Source organism: Filicampus tigris, chromosome 4, assembly GCF_054856515.1.
Source record: "Filicampus tigris isolate MCC_2025a chromosome 4, RoL_Ftig_1.0, whole genome shotgun sequence".
NCBI lineage: Eukaryota > Metazoa > Chordata > Actinopteri > Syngnathiformes > Syngnathidae > Filicampus > Filicampus tigris.
The window spans coordinates 15410199-15429667 of NC_141220.1; the positions used below are offsets into that span (position 1 = coordinate 15410199).

The following is a 19469-nucleotide window of genomic DNA, read 5'->3' on the forward strand; positions in this document are numbered from 1 at the left end:
TGCACTAAGGCTGATTCCAGGTGGCATACAAAAAAGGGGTCGTGGGTAAAGGGTATTAGTAAAATACAGGCAAAAGATGGAAAAAACAAAACAGGAAAGGAAAAGTGTGCGCACGTGATAAGGGGAAACGACGCTGAATGTTATTGCTGGACTTGACTGAGCTGTGTAAATAGTCACGGAATGGCAAAGTCAATAATATGTGCAATCTTTGTGAGAGAAAGCTATAATCAACAAAAATCTATATGGTGGGTTGAATGCCAGATTTTTTTTTTCAAATGTCAGGGGAGTGTGTTTGCAAAAGGGCAAGAAAGGCAGATGAAGATTGGTGAGGTGAGCGGCAGTAGACACTGGGGCATGGAGACTCTGTGCTGATGGGGTCCTGGACGGCCACAAGGAAGCAAAAAGCAGCAGCCGGGGGCCAGGAGAGCACCCCGTCCCAAGGCTGCTTCCTTGCCAAAAGCCAAGAGGAGTCAGTCGAGCCCTTGCTATCTAATGGAAGGTGTCCGCTTGAAATTCAATAGGTTAACAGGACAGTCGGGAGCAGGGCACTGTCAAATGTTAGCAGGAGGGATTCAAGACACTTATGTAAAAAAAAAAAAAAAAAAAAAAAAAAAAAAAGTAACTGAAACCACTTACAATTGACATTGAGTATTGTGCATTTTTTTCAATTTAAAATAGTTCTGAGGTTTTTCCCCAGAGTCACAAATTACAGCCCAGCCTTTTCTCCCTCTTTTAGCCTACTTTCGCTGAAATGATCCTATTTTAAGAGGGCAGACCTGTATTGACTGCAGAGTGACCAAAGGTGAGTGCAAATGGCTTTTATTAGTAGCAGAGTAGGGCTGAAGTGATTCAGGTACCTCGATTAAAAAAAATACTCGAGGCATTTTTTTCTGCCTAGAGTACCCACTTATTTACGTGTACACTGCCAAGAAGAAGTCAAGCTAACCACAGCAACACTTGTTTATGCTATGCATTACAGTAACACGCTACCAATGCGGTAAGAAGGCCAACTTCAAAATAAATCTTATCTTACCAAATAATATATGGACATCAATTCCTATCTATGCTTTTTTTTAACATCTTCCCTGCATCGTGTCGCAGTGAAACGGTTAACTTGACTTGTCTTCCAGACTCTGTTTGTAGCCGTTTGCTGTCACAAACTGTTGCTACTGACTTCAACAACACAAAGGCTCCCTGAAATAGCGTTCAATCGGTCATTAAAGGGCACTAAAATAAATACTTCATTACGCGGACATTGTTTTGTACACCGCCTGTTGCTAGCGTTTGGTGGTTGCTCCAGCGCTGGTAAGTTCTAGCAGCGCTCAACTGTTCCAGATAGGCTGGCGAAAGCCATCAGATTACTTTTCAAAGGCAGTAGACAAAATTACTCTGTACACTTTGATGCTGACACCCTTGCACAAGTGTCGTTTCAACTGATCACTTTTTAACAAACCAGGCTTCCTTAAGTGTGCTGTTTTCACTTTGTCTCATTGACCAAAATCTATGGCGAAAGATTTTAGCAAGAAAAATTGTGTGTTTCTATGCATTGTTTATTTTTAAGCATAAAATGTTGAATATCTAAAAATGAAAATCAGTTTGTTGCTCATTATTAAGTGAATAAATAATCATTATTTTTCAATATAATTTTCAGCAGAATATCCAAATACCAAAATACAGTATTAGATTGCTGCAGCCCTTGAGCAGAGCTAGGGAGTGGTTACTGATAGTACGTATGATACTTTCACTTGTGGAAGCAGCCGAACTACACTTAATTAGCCGAGGTGGACATCGCCCCTCCGTCCCTGAATTCCCATCCTGCATATTTAATCGACCCACGTGGTCCGAGTCGGTCGGAGTCAGCCAAACGGCGCCAAGAACGGACTTAACCGATACCACATCACACGTAGGTGCCGCACTCCTGACACGTGACAGAGTAAGGACAAAAATAAAAAATGAAACAGTGTTGTGTACCTTGCACTCCCACAGACGTAATGACATGTGCTCCATATTCTATTTATTTCACAGATCACCACACTGTGCGTGTTTGTGTGTCAGTTCTTTTTGTTTGATATTTTCTTTCTCCGTTTGGTGGTGTGTCTGCTCGTGTGGCACCTGCATTTGACGTGAAAATTACATTCTCGACTCCAATTGGCTGTCGCCGCCCACGTGGGCCGCTTAAATATGCAGGACGGGAACTCGGGGACGGAGGGACGATGCCCAGCTCTGTTAATTAGTTGTGGTAGGAAGTGGTTACTTGTTGAACACAGCATAAAAAAATGGTGAGCCCCATTTTTCCTCACAGTTTAAAACAGTTCCCAAGTGTCTTTCATTAAATACTCTTCTTTTTCGAGTCTCACTAAAATAAGCCTGTTTTGAGGGGTGGTACTGTCTCTACTGCGGAATGAGCGAATATTAAAATGGATTAAGTTACTATGACAACTAGAGGCGGTAATATGGAGTAGCTACTTGCTGTACCTGGAATCTAAAAAAGCACGAGTCCTAATAAAGAGTAAAAAGCATGGCTAGTATTTTCACTTGGGAAGCTCGTTGATTGTGCTGAACTGAGTGATTCAATGGGCCGTAAAGGAACAGCAGAAAGAGGCGGTTGCAAAGGAACTAAAAAACACCAATTTTGTTTCGCAAAAATTGGACTGTTGCACTTATATGATGCAAACTCCCATCTCAAAATTAAAACAGTTCCCTGGGGTCTTTCATCTATAGGATCTAGATTACAGCATGATACAACCTCTTTTTTTGAAGCCTCACTGAAAATAACCTGTTTTGAGGGGACAATCCCATCTCGACTGTGTCTCCAAGGTGAGAATGGCTTTCGTTACAAGTGGGGAGTTGCTAGTTTGTTGATGTTGGGTAATATTTTCACTTGTGGGAGGTCGCATGTCATCACCAAGGTGCCAAAATTACACTCAGTGTGCTGCTCCAGGTATGTGGTGCATGCAACAGACACATCACCAAGCAACAATACCCACCCACCACATTGGCAGCTTCAGTAAAAAAACAAATACGTTAAGCTAATTTAGCCTGCTTTTGGGTGATAGTGTTTCCAATATGTCTGGCCATGGCTTGAAAACGGTGACCTTTGCTCTGCCTCGTAGCCAAGTCATGAGCTGAGCACCTTGGTGTGGGGACAATATTCTAGAAATTAGCAGGCTTGTGACATCACAATTGGCCAAATTCAGACCTTGCTTGCTCACAGGGGAAAAAGCTGCACACAAAAGTTGTGTTGTGTAATTTCAAACCGTATGGGTGGGCAGTCACTCGAAAGTCCCAATTATTTACACACAAGCAATTAAAATGAGTCAATTTTCCATAATGTCACCTTTAAGTAGCATCCTTTTAATGATGTAGGCATTTTCCATTTTCAGCCACTTTCCACGTTTTCCATTTCTCTTCAGAAAATCCTTTCTTATGCCAACGCTATTCTTCTTTTCAGATCTTTTGAGTCATTATAAACATGTTCCCTCTCTCACTCCAGCCTCCTCCAGTTTTAGTCATCTTGAATAAAATAAGCACAGATTTGCTGGAAAATCAGTGGCTTTTGTGTGTGGCTGCAGGAGCATGGTGAAATGTTTGGACACTAATACCCATTCATTTCACTTGCGCTATAAATAAAAGCTGCCAGCTCCGCGGCCGCCGTGAAGTGGTATTCTTTGGTGCCCAGCAGGATGTCCTGTTCACATTAGCGCAGCAGGGAAAACTGGTCCAGAACAGCCAGACAACTAAATCAAGACATTGTCAACTTCTGACAAAATTGCCATAGGAGGGGGGTGGGGGGGGGGGGGGTGGGGGGGTTGACGGGCGAGTGCATGTACACTTGCGCGCATGCATTTCAATACAGAAAGAGCGGGGGAAATACATCTCTTCAAAACCATGCTGTATTCTTGAAAAATAATTGCTTTAAGACTGACACCATGGGGTTCGCATGAATAAGGCAAGATAAGAGAGGTAGCGCTTAGCTGGAGGAATATAAGCTTAACCTTCACCAGCCTCCACTTCTGATGAGGTCTGTTTTTTTCCCCCTCTCCATCCATGCTGAAATTCCTTGCTAAATTCTAATCGGATGGAGCCAGCTTCAAACAAGATTATTATGAGTGGCATAAGTGATTTATTGATTGTTAAGAATTTGGTTGATTGTGTGGAACTGATAGCAATTGAGACAAAACACAGCACATGGTGTCAGCAATGAGAAGTTGAGCCACATCCTACATCTATTGCAACTATTCTGCTCATATTGGCTAAAACAGGAGTTCAGGACATTCAGAGAGCCTTTCATATTCCAAATTAAGTCAATTAATTGATCACTTAATTTTTGTCAAACAACCATTCCAGTAGGTAACACAGACAACATGCCCTTTATTGTGATAACTTCAAATTCGGACTATAACCGCAACTTCCTCCGCCATGGTTTGAACAACTCCAAACTCTTGAGCATCATGCTCGAGTCCAGAGAAGCTGAAAGTGCGGTACTAGTCAGCGCCGTATACAAAAAGAGTCTGGTTATCTTTAGATCTCTCCGCTTCTCACCGATCCAGACGATGATTGGCTGCAATCATCGCTCGCTGTTGCGGAAATCATTTTCTCTTTGGTAATCGTTCATCATTCTTTTTCAAAAATACTGCAAAGTTTGGGCAAATATGTAGCTGTCGAGTGTCATACGCAAAGTGGCAAAGGCGTGAAGCTCAACAGATTTCCCTGGATGCCAAGAGACGGAAAGTATCTGCAGAGATAATGCCTTGGAAACCGAATGACAACTCCTATCATTGTGGTATACGTTTATTCTCCCTTATTCTCTCTATTGTAAGAAAGAAACAATGAATGAGATTCCATAGACAAGGCTAGGGGTTATATTATTTTGTTCGATTGTCCCTCGGGCACCATATAACTCTCTCGTGTGATGCTTTGCAGCAGTCTTTTTTATGTTGCACCTATCAAGGAAGTGACTATTATTTCAGCCATTTCATAAAGTGTGTGTTGTGAACGTTCGGTTTGAGTAGACAAAGCTGCCGAAAGGATTGGAGCGCCCCGCATGCCAGTCCTTTGAACAGATTTCTCCAAAGTAATTCTGAGAAAGACTGAATATAATAGTGTGAGTAGGCAACTGCGTCGGTCCCTCCGCACAGCAGCCTATTTCTCCGAAATCGCAGTTCAAATTGGATTATTTGTAAAGTGCTTGTACCGGTAATTTACTTGTTTTTAGGTCACTCATAAGAATTCTATCAAAAATCACAATTCATCTGAGTCTTCCCAAATAAAATAATACCAAAAACACATTTGTGGGTGTTGAGCTTCTACCTGTATAATGGCGTACACGGCCCTTTACGACTTCCAGACATGCCCATTTGTTCTAATCGGGAAAAAAACGTTAACCAGCGGCAAGATTGCCTTCCCGTCCATATGTACGGCAATTTTCATGATGAAAGTCGGATTATTTCGGGCGTAGGAAAGAAATGCACACCGGTAATGTGTGTACTGTCGCATAGTGAGTGGCCAGACTCTTTTTTTTATATACGGCATTGCCACTAGTGGTACTTGAGCCAGTCAAAAGTTTCTCTGAATTAAATGTTCAAACAATGCATGATCTGACAGTTAAAAATGTATATTTGGATCCAGTATAATACACCTGTGAAGTACAGTTCAGTTGCATTTAACTTATTTGTGAATACATTTGTATTTAATCTTTTAGAACCGTTTCATTTGAAACATTTGATTAGGTATGATCTTTATTCAATTTCTGTTGTATGTACGGATTATTTAAGTAGAATTTATAAATATATATAATTTATGTAATTAACTTTCTAGTCTATTTTTCGCTTCTCGATAACTCATCAAAATTGTATTTGCTGTCAATATTTTTTTGGGACTAGCTCCATATTTAAGTATGAACTGTTTATGTTTCTAAATCAAATTAGCACACACACTGTAAAAACAAAAATTCAAATTGAGAGAAAATTACTAGTGAACCTAACTCAAAAATCATTAACTTGTTATGAACACTAATCTTAAATAAGTAAGTAGAATTTTTGGGTTGGGGAACATGCCTAACTTAATGTAACCGAGTCCAGTTAAATTAGATAGAACAAGTTATTGTCCCAGGGTCCTTTGCCGGTTCTTCCAGACATGCGCAGACCTGCATCATTTCGTATGGACGTATGCGCGCCTCTCTCAACTCATTGGAAAATCCACGGTGGAATTTAATGGAACTTCTAAACTGGAAGCGGACCCTTTCGTCTGAACCAGTGTTAGTTTGTAAGTAAACTATTTTATGAACCGCCAAGGTGTTGTTGTTGCTCTTGTTGTTGTGGTTTCACGTTAGTGCGTGTCACCGCGAAGGGTTTAAGTGGCATAAATACATGATGTACTCAGCAATAATGGCGCCGGACTCCACAAAAGTCACTTTGTCGCATACACTGTATGGACAGGCACACAAAAGCTACCGTTAATGTTTTCTCATTGTGAAAATAATTGCGAAATTCCAATTAACCGTTGGAGTATTCATTTCACTTGATAGCTTGGCTTCTCCGAACTAAGGTTGCTCAATCCTTGTCCATCCCTTTAACCGCCAAAAGTCGCACTATTTTGCGACGAGTACGTTGCTGAATTAAACGCTGTTTTAGTTGCAAATATTTTTGCTTTTCCCTTATTAGAGCAGCGTCAGTTACTCTGGTTGGTTTTGTGCGGGAGATGGGACAGATTGAATCTGACGCTTAAACTTGTCGGCTATTAACAGGCACCCAACATTGTCTGAGCTCGCTGATTTCCTGTATTTGAGGGTGACTTGTGGAGCCTTGTCACAAATCAAACAAATACGCCCACAATATCTTAGAAAGTGATCAATCAATATCCATCTCCAGATTTATGGAATAGTTTTATCTGCCACCACTTTAGAGTTTCAAAAGTTGCAGCCTTTTGAATTCATGATATCAAAAAGAAGCTGGAGCCTATCCCAGCTGACAATGGGCGAAAGGCAGACTACACCCTAAACTAGGACGAAAGGCAGAGTACACCCTAAACTAGTCGCCAGACCAGTCGCGGGGCACAGACAAACACAGTCACTGAGTGGGAACCGATCCCACGCTGCTGGCACACAACTCAGGTAAGTGTACCACTACACCATAAGCGACCTCATGATTGCACATATTGATTGAAAATATGCACCTAAAACAAACGTACTTATTTACTTTGACATTACTTTTGTAGTATCAATCTCAATCTTAAAGTGGAAGTCTACCCAATTTTTTTTTTTCAAGAATATGTTCAATGCAGGCCCACTAGTTGAAACAAGGCATTCTGATTAATGTTGCGTTTGTGGAAGGTTCATTACCATAGGCCTGTTTCACGTACTTTGCATATCACTCAAGTGTTGGGACCTAATACAGTAAGTCAGGAAATACAGGACACAACGCATATTCTCCTAAATTCGCAAAATGCTACAAAGTGTTTGACTTGTATCTGTTCTCTTTGTAATTTCAGTCGCCTGATGTGACAGCACTTCAGACAGTTGTCCTCAAAGGCCTGCCAGTTCTCCTCAATGAGGACTCCACTGAAGTTTACAATACTGGCCTCGTAAATAAAAGAAACATTGATATCAGTTTATTGACAAATCATGTTTATGTATTTCATATTTCATTTAAATTATAATTATTTTCCTCAACACAGTTAAAAAAATCCCCTTGGATGAACTACAAAAGACATTGTCAACCAAGAGTACTGTATATAAAATCTTTAAAATGAGTTCAACTTTAAAATCTTAGCAATTTCCCTCCCTTCCTCCTCCAAAAGACCTCATTCAATAACTACTCCTGTGTGCTTTTTTTGCAGGACACAGCGAAAGAAGAAGCACTTGCCTCAGTCACATTTGGGGTTCTGAATGTAATTGAAGATGCTCAGTAGCAGGGTCCAAATGGAGTGCACCTCCAGCCCATCTCCACTGCTATCATATTTGGGTGGGACGTACTGTTATGGAGAATATCAGAGACTTTTCCCAGGCAGTCTGTCTTCTGTTTGAACTCGTGTTTGCCCTTAACTTAGACTACCCGAAGACCATGCGAAACACATTTCGATTCATTCAGGCAGTGATGCTTGGATTGGGAAACAAAAACCTCCCTCCTAAATTAATCACACTGCAGAACAAGCTAATGGCGTAGGCCAGTTTGAATTGCTAAATATGGACTTTGCAGATTTTGTGAAAAAAAACAACAACCCAAAAACAAAACAAAACAAAAAGAAAATGTTAATGTTCCAAGCAAATGTTTAATGTTCAAGCGTAACTTTTATAGTAGTTGGTGTTTGTGAGGCAGTGATGTCTTCTATGTTAATTTTATGACTGCTTTTCATTCAACAACATGAAACAAATACACTGATGTATTCTATGTTGATGTTAATTTTATGAGCGCTATTTAACAAACATGAAACAAATACACTGCAAATAAATGTTAATGGTTAATACATTGAGTGTTCTGCATTCATTGCTTTTTGGGGCTCTTTACAGGTATATTGATCAGATTTTCTAGAATTTCTTTAATCAGCCTATTATATATTGTAGAATTGATGTAGGTAAAAAAAATAAGTTAAATTGACCTGTATGAGTAAAACTAAAGAGAATTAAGCTTTCCACAGATTTTAAGTTAGAGTTACTAAAATAGATTGATAAATAAATACAATGTCAATTGAGTAAAGCAAACTCAGAATAAATAAGTTTGTGATACGAATTAATTTAAGTTAAATTGAGTACTGCAAATTAAAAATATATTAGTTAATTTAAGTTAATTTATTTAAGTCCTGCTCACAACGAATACGTTGGTGAAATCTAATTCATCTAAGTTCAAGTGAATTACTTTTTATGAGGAAACGACTTTGCATATTTCTTTTCAGTAAAGTCAACTTATTATATTTTACAGTGCACTGGAATATTTGTATCAGAAGATTGGCTACATAAAACAGGTTACAAACAAGAAAAAAGTTCTGAGCTATTTCATTTGGTGGATGTGATTTATGTAGGTTGGATTTTACAGTAGTCTTATAATGACAGGGCTCTGACTTCCAGTAATTTTCCGCCACCCAATTAATAAGTGCACATGGCCCTGCAATCCGTACATAAACTTTCCTAATCCCTTCCAACCAAATGAGGGCGAGGGGAGAACAGAGCTAAACCTTTACAGCCTCTGTGCTCAACAGACACAGGGTCAGGGCAAACAGCACACATGTGACAGAATGTCATAAAGCGTACGCCTTTTATAAACGCAGCAGTATTCCGGCCGGCCCTGGGCGGCCAAGATTTGCAGGTGGTTGATTGCCTGATCTTCACAGAGGTTAATTCTTAGGCAGTGCGAAAAGCTGCTGGGGTCTGAAAGCGAGTCCCTATCATCATAGGAGGCCTTAGTGCCAACAAGACCCAGATAATGACAACTTTGACCTCAGCTAAGTACATAACACAGCAAGAGTCCTTGGATGTACTGCCCGGAACAATGTACAAGGGAAATGGGGGGGAAATGCAGGGCCAGAGTCACAGCTGGGACATACCTTGCCAGTATTTTGATTAGGACCAACTTGAGCCTTTTCATTTAGTTGGATGAGAGCGAGAGAGAAAAGATATGGTAGAGAAGGATTTTTCCATATTTTCTCTATTGTTCAGGGATGAGCCATTCGGTGATTTCATGGAAAATCAAATGAAATACTGTTTGGCAGTGCCACCGTGAGGTTGCGGCAGGATTTTTGCGCAGCACAGGACATTCTGAACCAAATCCAGACCACCCCGCCACACCTCCCTCTTTACTTTGGAGTTATGTGAACCGGAGATGAGAGGACTGCTCCCCTCTCTCTGCAGGCTCTAAGTTGGGAGAGACTTTGCTGCAGGGTTCAGTGGACCTTGAGAAAACACCAGTGAAATCAGTCACCATCATCTCTCCTGGGAGCAAAGCTGACTGGCCACTTCTGAGGCTCCACTGACCCAAGGCCTGAACCCTGATGCTCTCCATTCCCTGCCCCGACTCTGCCACTGGGAATCTCTGACCTTAAGTTCATCGGGAATCACACGCGCTTCTAAAGCCATGGCTGCCTCTGTCACATTTTTTAAACGGCGTGTATGCCTTCCACTGGTTCTGCTACAAGACATTTTAAGTTGTGTAACTTTGTGTTTGATCAAATAGGCCAGATGGCTCTTAATTGGTTGGCCGTGGGAGCATTTTATTTTAAAAAAAGGCGTGAGAGTGTGATTGCTGCTGTGACAGACTGTCTACGTGATGAAGAGATGGAACCATCGCACAAAGGAGTCGCCAGCCTAGCATGCTGGTGGGGGGGTTGTGTTGTGGGGTCTGTGTTTCAGCCGAATGCACGAAATATAGAAAAGACGTTTAGTACTTAAGTCACCGTACCTTTCTTATTGTATGAACATGTTTAGAAGATGTCATTTTGGTACAAAAACAGTTAGGTAGTAGGACATATCCTGGCTTTTGTAATGTCATCTATCATAGATCCCAATCATATTTTGGGGAAGAAGCTTCCAACAGCTTAACCTTTTTTTTAAGATAATAGTACACCTTGTCATGTACAGACTAAGGAGTGGTGATTGAAAATCACAGAGTATATTCACTTCTTGGATTTAACAACTGAAATGTATGGAATTTTTCTGGATACAAATTATAGTACCTGTATGCACATACTGTATAAATGTGTGCAAAACAATCTCATTAAGTCAATTATACAGTAAAATTATTTTGCATGTTCATAGAAAATATTGCATAATAATCATATTTTGTTTTATAGTTTTGACAGTAAGTGTATGTCATGTTTAACAATATCCCTTTTTTATCAGACTACAAATAGAAAACAAACAACCAGAAGACAAATATTTGAGACCAAAGTAGTAAAAATGTAGCAGTACTTAGCTTTGTCAAAAAACAGTTACACTTGTAAAGCGCACTTTGAAATTTACGTTTAAACAGTTCATAAGACTGTGCCAAGTTTACATTTCTCTGAAAAACTTTGACCTACTGAAATAAATATAGCTTTCCGTGATATTCTAATCGATGGGCCGACATGGTAGTCGACTGGTTAGCACGTCTGCCTCACAGTGCAGCGGTCGTGGGTTCGAATCTGGCCCTGGCCTTCCTGTGTGGAGTTTGCATGTTCTCCCCATGTCTGCCTGGGTTTTCTCCACAAACTCCAATTTCCTCCCACATTCCAAAAACATGCTTGGTAGGTTAATTGGACACTCTTAATTGTCCTTTGATGATTGTAAGTGCGAATGTTTGTTTGTCTGTGTGTGCCCTGCGATTGGCTGGCAATCAATTCAGGGTGTACCCCGCCTACTGCCCAAAGACAGCTGGGATAGGCGCCAGCACACCCGCGACCCTTGTGAGGAGAAGCGGTATCGATAATGGATGGATGGATTCTGATTTATTGAGATGCCCCAGTAATTATAATACTAGTAGTAAATACATCAGTACAGAAATCCAGCACCAAAATGGTGCTTTGAGAGGATGCAACGGCGGATGCAAGAGTCAACTAGTAAGATGCACTGTTGATGAGCATATTGACAATGCTATAAGTCTAAAAAAGATTGGGCATGGAGCTGCAAATGTTGTTTTTTTTCTCTTCCCTCTATTGCCAAAAATATACAAATCCTACACCTAGATTGCAATGATACACAATTACAATCACACCAAATAGGCTGGCCTTTGTTGAGTGAAATCGTACTGCTGTAGTCCTTTCTATAACAAGATGTCTTTACTAGTAAGTGGCAAATGAGGCCATGTCACAAGGCAGGCCGAGAGTGGGGTTGAAGAAGACGTCAAATCAACAGCAGTGTAACACACGATCCTATTATCAGTGACACTGTACAGGTGCCCTCAGCCAAAAGCCCGTGGCACTGAAGAAGTTTAAGGTGTTGCTTGATTCATTAGAGCTTGTGTCTGGGCCGGGGTGACGGCACCCTCGTTGTCCTGAGAGGGGTGACAACCGGGATGCCTCTTCGTCCTGTCAACACCGTGTCACTGTAATTTCTTTTTCCCAACGCCCCAGTCTTGACACCTGGAAAGGTTTGACCGAGCACGATGGTAAGAGATCATAGGAGAGTCCTATTTAAAGGGAGTGGTTGACACTGTTGACATTTCATTCTCTCCTCTCTTGCAGTGGCTTCCACTTTTTTTCCTCACCTCGGTATTAAAAGAGGTAGACAAGTTGTTCATTGTTTGAAAGGCCAGATAAGGATCAGTCATAACTCTGATGTTCTTTAAGAATTAAGCCAGACATTAACACCGCCATCTGCATGTTTGAAACTGATCACAGATGGCTTAGGGAGACGTAGATAATAAAATATCTCGCAGTCCGTTGAATTAAAGATGCAATCTTGCGCACATCATTAACAACACAGAGAGGCAGATTTATTCAGGCAATTTTCGGCAATTACAGCCACGCTGAAGTCACAACTAACTAATGATCGCAATGCGCTTTTTTATTGTCTTGTATGCGTCTTGAAGTATTTACAGTATGAAGTCACCCATTATATGCCCTGGGAACATAATAGCTGCCAATGAACGTGCAGTGCTAATAATGTAACATGCCCCTCCCTGAGGGAGCTGATCTCCTCATCTGGGTCACTGTGAGTATTAAGAGGGTTAAGGGTGCACAGTAAATTTATTGCAGGTCTTCCAGCACCAATGGACTAGAGCACTAATGGATGACCTTGGGGTTTGGCCGTTTCAGACTTGAGGAGATCATGTCTCACCACCTCCCTACCACCAGGATGACCCCGGCCCTTTCTGCCCCTGGCCTCAACCTTTAACTCACTGATCTTTGACCAAATTATTAAGCAGACACCTGCTTTCCGGTGTATGGTCGGGACGATTGGGGGTTGGGTGATTCACTCCGCGTACGCTAATTTGATGGAGATGTGTGCTGTGACACTATCCATCCCACTTAAGAGAAACCCATCTGTTCCCAGCAGTGTAACTTTCACTGACACTGAGTCATCTGGTTACTGTTTACATTGGAGAAGCACGACTCTTTACTTTCCCATTATTAGCATTAAACACTAATGATTTACATCACTGACAGGGACTAAGCCGAAAGTCAAACAACAACGCCAATGAATAAAAATAAGAACGACTTTTTGGGAATAAAAAGGAAAAATACACAATACAAAATTTCCATTGACAAGAATGGCTACTTGGAAGGGAGCACTTGTACTTTAAAGTTTTCATAATATTATTATTATTATTATTATTATTATTGTTATTATTATTATTATTATTATTATTATTGTGCATATTTCACTGTAGGCTGTAGGATGACTTGTTTGTCATAGAGTAAATCAGCTCCGTTTTATGAATTAATGTTGGACTTAGATTTAGATCTCATATTTTACATTGTTTATATAAGACATTTGCCAATAGTTTAACTATATACTGTAAGTGCCAAAAGAGTTTTGAGAAGTAACTGAATACTTGTTACTTTAAATTTTAATACAACAATTATAATTAAATAGGAAAAGCAAATTTTTTTAATATGCATTTTTGGTCAAATCCAATTGTTGTAAAAAAAAAAAAAAATCAAATGGCCCGTTTCATAGGGACAATAACGTACTAAAATTTCACTTTTGTTGGTATTACTGAACTTAACTAGTGTTGCAATTATATAAAACTGCTATTAAGGTAAAGTTAGGAAATTTATATTGGTCTAGCATGTGTGAGCGTGAAATTCAAACCATAATTTTGATTTAAGGTATTTTCCCATCATCCACTTCCAGTTCCATGATAATATCAATGCAAAATGTGGTATAATGCAATATGAATATTATATTTTTAATTTTTAAAGAATTTGTTTTCATATGATTCAATGTCTTCTGGATGACCTTGTGTGGGCCTAACAGACAATCTGAGGGAAAGGATGACTGTCTCCACCACCATTTTTTCCTTTGGGCAAAGGAAAACATGTTTGAATTCTGTACCAAGGCAAAGCCATGAGATATTCTAGTGGCTGACACAAAGCATCAAGTCTTCTTCCAAAATGCAAGCTGTGTGGTCTTTGTGATAGCCCTATTACAGCATGAAGGACTCTTACTTTGGGCTGCATGTCTGTGTGTGTGGGTTTGCTTGTATGGATAACTGTACTTTCCAGGGGAAAAAAAAAAGATCTTAAGAGGAAGTGTTTGAATGTAGGACACTGGAGCTGTCGCGGCTAATCTCCCCCTACGGCTTTACAGGCGGCTGTGGATTCAGGAGTTGGCATCCTAACTGACCAGTGCTGTTTGATTAGATAACAGGGGATCTACCGCAGGCATCAGTGGTCCACCGTGCTGAAATGAAACACTTTGCTCTCTACCCAACCTGCTTAGAACGTGATGGGGGTGAAAAAGTAACAAGCTGCCAAGCGGCATCCCACCCGAGCGATACCACTATGGCGACACTGCGACGTGGACTGTACCGGACTTGTAGCAGATGTTAGGAATTAGGCGTCCTGTCGACTGCTGTGGGCTGTGCCCCGCAGCTCTTCTTGAAAGTCGGAAATGTGGGACTGTAATACTGACAAGCTGCCAAACGGCCACAGACTCATAACAGTCACACCTCTGTTCCGGAAGTCAATTCATTCCAAGACTCACTTCACCACCAAAGTAATCTTTCCCACTCAAATTCACGGAAATAGATTTAATCCATTGTAGACCCAGACTCAAATTATATTTATTTTGTTTTAATATGTTTGCTACAAAAGTCATAAAGAGATAAATGGAGCCTTTATTGCCTGATTGATCGCAAGAACATAAAAATGGTAGACTTCACGGAAACAAACTGTGTACCTAGATTACAAATACGAACACATTCTCATGTTTAAGTATCATTTCCTTATTTTTCCCAACAGTTATACAATTATATTTCCAAACAGCACACTTTTGACTTTATAGGGAGCCATGCTGGGGGATAATTTACTGTAAAAAAAAGATGAAAATAAAAAATGTAGTATATGTGACAAAATACAGTACGCAACGAAGATTTGTTTGAATATCTTTTTTTTCCCATACATTTTTTTAAGGCATTCGTGAACCAAGGTTTGATTGTGTCTAAAATTGGTCTTTGGGTTCCACTGTTCAATTTATAACTTTCCACTTAATATTGGTTGACTAACAAAACTTGAATGTTGCCACTGAAACAATGATCACTTCGAAAACATGACAAATCTGTGGGTTAGCTTTCAAATTATGATACAACATATTGCCAACACTAAAGATTTCTATCACAATAAAGCCATTAGGTAATAATCGATCCGTGTCACATGTCATATCATATCTACAGTATGTAAGTGAAAAAGGATATTCTTGCACATTTAGAATACAATTTATTGCAAATGTGTTTATTTATAACACTATTTATTTATAAAAACACAAAGGACATACATTTAGGATCAGCAACAGAAATGGTCTGTTCACAGTTTGGTGTTTAAACAGACATGAATGCATAACATCAATTATTATTAATTATCACAGGTTTTTGGCACTTATTAAAACAAAGCAATGGCTATTGGCTCCCTTCTGCAGCAGTGAGTATCGGCCTACCCGAATGGTAAGAGTTCACAAGTAAACAACACATTTTCTTGAAGTTGCCATTGTTCATTTGCAAACATCAACAAGTTGATTTTATTTTATTTTGTTTATATGAGTAGAGACTAGATCAATAGTGATCGGTTCATAAACTCAAAATGATATAAAAACATTAAATATTCTTGTGAAAAAACTAACCAGGCCATAAAGATTAAATAAATGTGAATCACGTACGGTGGTAGCTGAGCGGGCCTTCTTGTGACATGTGACGTCGAATTCTTATGGTGCTGCGCAAGTTACTTCATTGCTTCGTAACCTCATAACATTTGTTTGTCGGTACAATGGTAAACAGAGGACACCTCAGTCTTAAGCAATCCATAACTGGGGAATGGAATTTGACTATATTTTCATTGATCTGACTGAGAAAAAATTGGCATTTGATAAGGTTTTTAGCATTATAGCTCAATAGAATTACAGGTACATACAATCCATTTTAATATCCATCCTCTCAAAGCTAACTAACCTTTCTCACTGACTGGTCCAAGAAAGCTCGTCACGCTCCAGTGGATAGCGGTCCCTTTGTCCACTAAAACGAAAGCTAGCGCATTGGGGTGGATGTCACATCAGATATAGAAATATTTGGGGCTGGCTGCACGGGAGCGAATAATGTGCTACAATGATATCTTTGATCATTGCCACAGCTCCCCAACATAGGGACTGTGTCGAGTGTGGTTATCTTCAAGCCATTTCTATTCCCCCAGCACAAATCACTGCATAGCTCCCTCATCCTCTGTAGGAGGACTGGGTTTCAAAAGCAATTTCAGCTGAAAAATAAGGTGCTTTTCTTCAATTTTCAGCCCATTCGTATTGGGGGTTAGTGTTGTTTACCTAGCTAGTACACTGGTATTTACATAGGTCTTTAAAGAAAAAATGGCTGGGTATGATTTATGGACTGCACCAAGAGTGCAATTTTCTATGTCGAACACCTAATCTGAGAGGCCATGGAGAAAGGTCACATTGGCCATACAAATAGCGCGGCCCTTGCACAGAGTGTGGGTGGATATTCATTCTCTTTAGGTCTGATTTATGATATGCAGAGCACATTGAGCTCCACATCTCTTTCGCTTACAGACGTACACGTATTGCCGACATAATAGAGAAAAGATGAAACGGGAATAATAATTTCACCTTAAGTACTGACTTTGATAACACACCGGTTACACAACACACCTGTGATAGACAATAACAGAGCTGACGTTATTCTAGGGGTTAGTTTTCGTGGGCGCGTAAGCGATACATCAAATGAACAGTGCCAAAACTAGCAAATGAGGCACGTTGTTGCTATTACAAAAAAAAAAAGAAAAAAGCTAAATACTGTAGGAGACAAAGAGAAACCGAGAATGCAATGTTGTCAGGTGTTGGGATCAATGCCATGATTCACAGTCGTAACCTTTACCCTACCCCTTGACTTCACGGCGATATGATACCACGGGTGTGCTCGAGATGGAGGGATATTTTCCCATACTTGGAGAACTCGATACAACCAGGAGACAATTTCTCTCCTCCTTGATTTCCCACATACATCTTTCGGTTACTGAATTTGATCCGTACAACAGAATAGAATAAATAATGTTTAATGTATTATGGCCTGAGTAGTTTTGATTATTAAGTATATAACCGTTGTTTTAATTTATCATGTATTAAAAGGTGACGCCGACAGCGTACCTTCATTAATATTAATGTCAACATCTTACCGGTGCGGTGTGGCTTCACAGCAAGGATGCCTGTGGTCTGCACTGCAGAGGAGACATCCAGAAAGGTCAGCCAATTCACAGATTTATTGAAACTAACAAAGGGCATCACAATCAAGATATCAACCGTTGGCTTGAAATGACAGAACTCAATGCTAGGTTTTTTTCCAAGCCGACTGAGTGGGAAACTGCTGTTTTTAGAGCTTGAAGGGAATACTCTAATAACATTGGTCTAATAAAGTAGAAGCCAAACACATGCTTTTCTATTTAGAAATACATTGTTGTACAAAGAACCACTGTCTGCTTCAGTAAGTGACTGATGGTTGGATCTTGTTTTTCTGGGAAAAGTATAGAATGTCATTTTTGTCCCAGATTTCATTTCACATCGGACATTACACACTCGTTATTTACAGTGCGCTCACTCCTCGTAGGGCCAGACCAATTTATGTAGGAAGAAGCAGATCAAGTTCAGTCCTTAATGACAACCCTCCGATGACCTCTCCAGAGAAAACAAATGGAGCCCCAAGGTGATGCTCCAGTATGGCTAACTACTTGGGTGTCCTAGGGAAAGGAACAGATGTAGCCCTGAGGACCAGGAAAGGGTGAGGTGCAGGTCAAGGTCACCATACGCCAAGGTTAGGGTCAGATAAGCGCGGCTGGGCTTGGGGTTTTCAAATGCCAGCGGGCCATAAAAGGGAGGTGTAGACATGCACTCGAGAGCATTGGCTCAAGTGTTACTCCACCAAGGGCCTGAGGGGCAGGTGTGGGAAGTGGACATCCAGGTTCACGACAGTCATATGCCAGAGTGCACGCTTTCCGCTGGAGGGTCTTTCTTGGGCAAGAAAAAAAAAGTTTACTTGCCATTGAAGCGGCAAAGCACCGTACAAGGCTAAGAAGAAGGAAAACTTCTGTGGGATTTGATGGGAGTTAAGAGGGTTTATGACGGTACCACCAAATAAATATTTTGAGGTTACGAACAGACCGTAACAAACTAGTTTGATGGCCTACACATACTTAAATAATTTCTATAGCATTTACAATACTGAGTCAAATAATCAACTAATCATCCAAGAACTCATATCATACAACATTTTGAGGTTGGAAACACGCATAATAAATAAAGCTATGCAGCAGCATAGGAAGACTTTGTCATGTGGCGCGAGACAGCATGCTCAGTAATCCACATATTTACTATTTTTTAATTTCATAGTTTTATATTTGTGGCCTAGAATTGTTTTCATGCAAATGTTTTCTATAAATAAATCCTTACGACTGCGTCTCCGTAAAATGGAAATAGACACAGTCTGACTAGTGAAAAAAAAACTGTCATATACGAGGAACCCTATGTAATATATGAGAAATAGTTAACATCACTTAAATTGATGAAAAATTATCTTTTCCAAAGGGGAATTTGAACTGATTTAGTTTTAATCTCCCCCTCCATGAGCCATCACCTAACCATGGTGCTGGGGTTTGTATGTCCCAATGAAGAACTAGATCTCGGATACAAGTGGCCGAAATAAGTTTCTACTGCAGGTTGTCGGGGCTCTCCCTTAAGGATTAGATGGACCTAAAAGACGCTCGCCAACTGTGGCTATCATCACGTCATGCTGGAGGAATACACCGCAACGACAGACAGCGACGCTGACCATTAAAGTACCTTCTGCGCATGCATAAGATGTAATACCCGGTAGTCACTATTTCTCATTGTTAGAAAAATCCAACCGGAAAGCTATTATCCGAGGTCGGATTATAAAAACTTAAACAATGCATTCAGCTATATTCTTTGCTCACGAACTCCCGCCCGAAGTAAACCATCACGTTCTTGACACGGTATTGTGAAATACTTACATAGTCAACCCTCGGTCTTGTACTTGTAAGATTAAGGCAGCGGAGCTAACTGTTTTTCCGCATTTGTCACGTTTCGTTGGTGCTCCGCGCGCTGATTTGCTAGCTAACAGCCAAACAGAGTGACCAAATGTCATGACTGACGACGCCGATTCAACATACGTAAACGGCCCCAAGATGCTTACAGATGAGTTCCAACATTACGACGGTGGCCACTACACCAAACAGACGGCGCATTCAGACACCACGACGCTTCACAACCTCCGACATCGGTTTGGTCTATCAGGGCCTTTAGAGATAGGGTGAGAAGCTCAGTCATCCGG

General features: G+C 40.4%; 1 long non-coding RNA gene across 4 annotated transcripts in view; it reads right to left on the reverse strand.

The window, feature by feature from the left end:
* LOC147148623 (uncharacterized) overlaps positions 1 to 19469 on the reverse strand; it is a 153168-nt gene that overhangs the window by 76176 nt on the left and 57523 nt on the right. Inside the window, exon 5 of one of the 4 annotated variants that reach the window (XR_015086515.1) lies at positions 17986 to 18130. The exons of the other annotated variants lie outside the window; for them this stretch is intronic. This is a non-coding gene — a long non-coding RNA (uncharacterized LOC147148623). Of the gene's footprint in view, positions 1 to 17985; positions 18131 to 19469 lie in introns of those variants that run through there. 4 annotated transcript variants of the gene reach the window in all.